At 44.3% G+C, this 5,631-nt stretch overlaps 1 long non-coding RNA gene across 1 annotated transcript; it reads left to right on the top strand.

The window, feature by feature from the left end:
- Nucleotides 1–311: 311 nt before the first annotated feature.
- On the top strand, nucleotides 312–2,203 carry LOC135366017 (uncharacterized). Its single transcript, XR_010414060.1, has 3 exons — nucleotides 312–872; nucleotides 1,959–2,114; nucleotides 2,173–2,203. It is a non-coding gene; the product is annotated as an uncharacterized LOC135366017 (long non-coding RNA).
- Nucleotides 2,204–5,631: the final 3,428 nt, after the last annotated feature.

Genomic DNA, 5,631 nt, shown 5'->3' with positions numbered 1-5,631 from the left:
ATTCGAACTTGGAACGCTTATGGACTTCGTGTGCACTCGGAAAGACAGCAAGCGATTCATCTTGCAAACAGCGGCGCGCACATTTGACCCGTTCGGATTTCTGACATCAGTTTGCGGTCAAGACGCTGTTTCAGAAGATGTGACAGCTTGGAACTGGTTTGGACGAGTGCGTTCCTAAAGATTTGTAGATGGTACAGGTGGTGCAGTGAACTGCCGAATATCATTCTCTGGGGGCCTCCAGGAAGTACTGCACTTTTTCTGCGACGCAAGCCGGAGGGCGTACGGCGCTGTGGCCTATTCAGTCACTCAAAACCAGAGTCAAGGTGTAAGCAGTACATTGGTGATGTCGAAGTCGAGAGTTGCACCACTGAAACGACTTTCACTGCCAAGACTGGAGCTAATGGGAGCTTTAATCGGAGAGAGACTCTCTCATTTCCTCAAAGAAGCAACTGGCCCGCGAAATATTAAGGTCCACTTCTCGACGGATTCGACCGTGGCGCTTCACTGGATTAAGAGTTCTACGGACAAATGGAAGCAGTTTGTGGCTAACAGAGTGACTGAAGTGCAGGACCTATCCAACCCCCCAAAAGCTGGTCACATTGTCCAGGGAAGGAAAGTCCTGTCGATATGCTGACCCGAGGTTTTCTGCCGTCAACACTCGTACGCAGCAGTACATGGTGGAAAGGTCCTCCGTGGTTGCGCATGCCTGTAAGTAACTGGCCGGCGCAAATCACAGAACAACTCACTCGATATATGTTTCAGAAGCAAAGAAGGGGACCACCACAAGTGTTGCAGGTTACCATCACCACAAACCTAGAAGGAATCTTTCCCTTGGAGAACTACAGTTCCTACACAAGGGGATAGGCCTCACTGTACGGGTTAAGCGCTTTGTAACTAATTGCAGGAGTACAACGGGAAGGCAAACAAGTCCTCTGACAACAGAAGACACGAAGGACGCCGAGATTTTCTGATACGTGTCAGTAGTATACGACTTGTGTTAAACTACGACAATGAGAAACTCAGACATTGCCACCAGGGCAGCGCCACCATCGAGGCGACTTTTTTTCGCGATTTTTCCCGTGCGCGGCAGGCGGCGCTCGGGTGGAGGGCTGCTGCGGTGGGCGGAGCGTGGCCGGAGGGTTGCGTGCGCGCTTACCCGCTCACATTTTTCAGCCTGGGCCGACTTCTTTCATCATTTTTCAATCTGTGTCGACTTCAATCGCATTTTTTTCCCCGCTACGACAGGTGTGCAGTAGGTAGTTTACATGCAAAGGATAGCCATACACAAAAGTACAAGTGTACTGGGGTAGCCAGTTTGACTTCCATTATATCCCTAATATATCTTTTGAACTATCATAAAATCATCCTTGCGACCTAACAATATACAATTTTCGTCCTACTCGGGCACTATAAACATTATCTTGACGGAGATATCCAACACACGCAGTACAGACAAGCTTTACACAGTACAACCAGACTCGAGCCCGGCGGGGTCACTCTCTTTCTCTATACAGCACAAAGCGAAGAATCCACACATCTGTTGTCAATCTACGGGGTGGGGAAACCCTCTCTCTTTTTCACATTCTTTCCTCCAAAAGGAAATATTCTTAGCACCGGTGTACAGAGACGAAATTTTTTATTGATCGCAAATAGACATTGGAATTATTCGATTCTCATTTGGCCATTCATCGAGCCTTGGTACGTGGTCCGCTCCTACGCAGCCTTCCAGTATTACACGGGATTTCGCCATCCTCCGAGTTCAAGCTTCAGTGTCTTTTGGCACGTAGCCTTCGTGTGTGTCTGGGCGTGCCAAGAACAACGGATACTTGTTTAGTCATGGCAGAAGCGAGAGAGACTCTGCTTGCTATCCAGCGCTTTAATGAGACATGCCGTCACTATCTCCGTTTGTTGGCTCATCACCGGCGGCACCCTTTACTGCTGAAGCTTTCCCGTCGCAGGAATAACAAGTTCAGGTCCTGCATTCAGCAGCTGAAGCCTGACCTGCCACGTTTTCAAGTTGAACCCCACGCGCGTTCAACTCCACCTTGGACACTCCCTCTGCCATCTGCTTCACTATCCATTCCCGGGCTGCAGAGAAAGGATGATGTCGGAAGGTGGGTGTTTTTTTTTCTTTTAAAATCAATCAATCAATCAAGGATGATGTCGCTGCAGGTGTGTCCAAGGCGCTCACACTGGATCTGATGAACGAGCTGTATGCAGGCTTTACTCCTATTTTTACGGATGGCTCGTCCACAAAAGCCAGCTCTGCATGCGTCCATATTATTCCGTCCGAAGATATACCTGGTATCTTCCGTCACTCGTATCTCACGTCGTCAACATGTGCTGAGCTACATGCTTTGCTCTTTGCCATGCGCAAAAACCTTCCAGTGTTCAGCTCGGCCATGGGTCTTCTACACAGACTCGAAAGCTGTTATCTAATGCCTCGCAACAATGGGCATTCGAGGTCCTCTCATGTTCATTGTTGCTGACGTGCTTGAAACTTACAAGGAGCTGCTGGACCTGGGCCACTGCATAATATTACAGTGGGTACCTGGTCATGTCGGCGTACCCGGCAATGAAGAGGCCGACCGGGCGGCCCTGCGGGGTCATCATATAGCTTCAACCCACTCTATCATGTTGCCCAAAGGTGATCGTCAGGCCCTCGTCCATGCTCTCTCTACAGACAAGACAAGATCACTGTGGCTGCATGACATTACACCCTACTCTCTGCTCTACGCAGTGGATCCTTCTCTTTCACTGTCGTTTCTTCATCGCCTTCCGCGACACTACGCATCCCTTCTTCACCGCATGCGGCTGAATGTTGCATTTACACCAGTTATGAGGCAGCGTCTTGGCCGTGCGCCCTCGGACCTTTGTGCAGCATGCAATGTGCGTGCAGACCTGCACCACCTACTTATGGACTGCCCGGACTACCAGCGGGAGCGTGAGACCTTGCAGCAAGAACTGCATGCGATCGATCATCGCCCATTTACCATAGGCAAGGTGCTGGGCCCATGGTCCAGTCCCGCTCATACACGCCAAGGTCTGCGTCACCTTTGGGCTTTCCTGTCATCAACAGGCCTCTCCACCCTGCTTTCATTACTGGACCCCTTATCATCTCCATCATCATCTCTCACCACATACAAGTGGCACTGGGGCAGCGCCCAGCCTGCTGGCCGGCATCAGCCCCATCTCATCATCGTATCTCTATGTGCGTGTGTGTGTGTCAAGAACACAATAAGAATTCTATCAACAAACAATAGCACGCAAAAAATCTAAGAATAGACTTTTATGTCAGTGCAAACTGGTTTTATTGAACTTCTGTTCATTCGACATCGTCGACTGGTAGAATAAAATAAATGGAGGCTCTAATGGAATATATCACGTGATAAGATTTTTTAATGTACTTTTCATTTCAACCGTTAGGTGTAATTTGAACAAATCCGTAATGAATCGTGCGATATAGACTGCTTGTATATGATAATTTGATCTGATTGCTTTCTTGATTAATGCAATGGCCATTGCAATGATTACAATTACGTTTGGTCTAGTGTATTTCAATTCTTCCTTAGCAAACCTCAAAAACTCTACCATCAATCCCAGTGGTCCTTCCGATGTTGACGTGCAAATATTTTTATAACTATTGTAGATTCAGCATACAAGAACTCGCATCTTGAATTCCATAATTTGCACCATATCTCCGAATACAACCATGTCTAGGATGTATTGAAATGCAGCGATAATTGAATCGTTTCGAGGCTCCTGCTTTTCGAAGCAGCTTTTTATCAGGTCCTCCCATGACCTATGGTAACGAGTACAAAATCCGTCCATCTCTTCAATGTATAGCAGTTGTCTGTTCTGTTTTGTAGTGTGACTCGACACTTAATTAAATCATATTGGTGCTAATTTTCTTTATTAAAAATTTATTATGTTATCGTGCTTAGAATGTTATTAATATCCACCTGTCGTGAGAATTATGAAAGTCAATTTACAAAAAAGATATGATGAGCGAGAAAAACGCGAGCTTTAAACGTGCTAGAACCCTCACTTCCCGGCTTGAGTTGTTGGAGTTAGTTTATGACTTTGACCACGACCATTGTGGGATCCCCCTACTCCCTGCAGGGCGTAACCTTGGCGAAAGTGCATGGGAGCTCAGCTTCCCTATCTCACTCGTTCTTTTTTCTTTGTTACTGGGCTCTGAATGAAAAAGATGTGTTCCTGTGATGTATCGCCCCGCTTGGTCAGAAAGTGTTTCCCTAAATTAATTACTGCTTTGAGTTTGCTTCAGATGATCACTCGATTGATATTATCAAAAATATTCTACTACAGTTGGGAAAGTATTTTTAAGTTGTGTGCGTTGATTTTCACTGTAGCAAACTTTTACATTAATTTGCATTTCAGATGAGTTGTTTGTTTGCGACTTCTGCGTGTAGAAATTACTATTGCAAAGTTATCATAAAACGATGTAATTAAATTTGATTCTCGTTTTTGAATGAGTAATGTTTCTATCAATGAATAAATTTGACTTTCTCTTTTTGTTTCAGATATTCACTGGATTGATATTTTGTGAGGTGAGAATAATGTATGCATAATAGTTGTGTCAGATCTGAAATACATTAAAATGAATCGTTTCTCGTTTTGGTTGAGTATTGTTTGCGCCGATAATATTTCTCATTTGCTTAGATAATGTTTCTCTAAAACCAGTTTGCAGTGACATAAAAGTCTAATCTTAGATTTTTTGCGTGCTATTGTTTGTTGATAGAATTCTTATTGTGTTCTTGAGAATCGAATAATTACAATGTCTATTTGCAATCAATAAAAAATTTCGTCTCTGTACACCGGTGCTAAGAATATTTCCTTTTGGAGGAAAGAATGTGAAAAAGAGAGAGGGTTTCCCCACCCCGTAGATTGACAACAGATGTGTGGATTCTTCGCTTTGGGCTGTATACAGGAAGAGAGTGACCCCGCCGGGCTCGAGTCTGGTTGTACTGCGTAAAGCTTCTCTGTACTGCGTGTGTTGGATATCTCCGTCAAGGTAATGTTTATAGTGCCCGAGTAGGACGAAAATTGTATATTGTTAGGTCGCAAGGATGATTTTATGATAGTTCAAAAATATATTATTTCCATTTCAATTTATTAAATTTGTAATGTTTGATAGTTTGTTTCGCTATTATTTTCCTGTGTGTTGTTTACATGTTGGCAGATGCATCGTTCAAAGCGTTTCTCTGCTATTCATCCGTGCATGTTTATCGTTTTCATAGATTGTTTTTCAATTATTTATCCTGTGTGTGCCTCTTGTTTACGTGATAGGTTTTGGTTCTCTATTAGCGGGTGATCATATTTCTCGTTATTTCCTTGCGTGTGTGCTATTCACATCATAAGAAATTGATTAATTGTGTCGTGTTGAAATATTCAACTTAGCTTCCCATATTTTTTATTATGTGTATTGCATTCCTTCTGCTTTCTTTTTTTTTTGGCTGGGTTTTTCGCCTTCACGCAGAGTTACAACATAATTCCTGCCACTATTTGGCTTTACTATCCTTTGCATGTAAACCGCCTACTGCACACCTGTTGTAGCGGGAAAAATTAGCGATTCGAGTCGGCCCAGATTGAAAAATGATGATGGAAGTC

This window comes from Ornithodoros turicata, chromosome 8 (assembly GCF_037126465.1).
Source record: "Ornithodoros turicata isolate Travis chromosome 8, ASM3712646v1, whole genome shotgun sequence".
Taxonomy (NCBI): domain Eukaryota; kingdom Metazoa; phylum Arthropoda; class Arachnida; order Ixodida; family Argasidae; genus Ornithodoros; species Ornithodoros turicata.
This window is presented reverse-complemented; position numbering and strand designations above follow the sequence as displayed.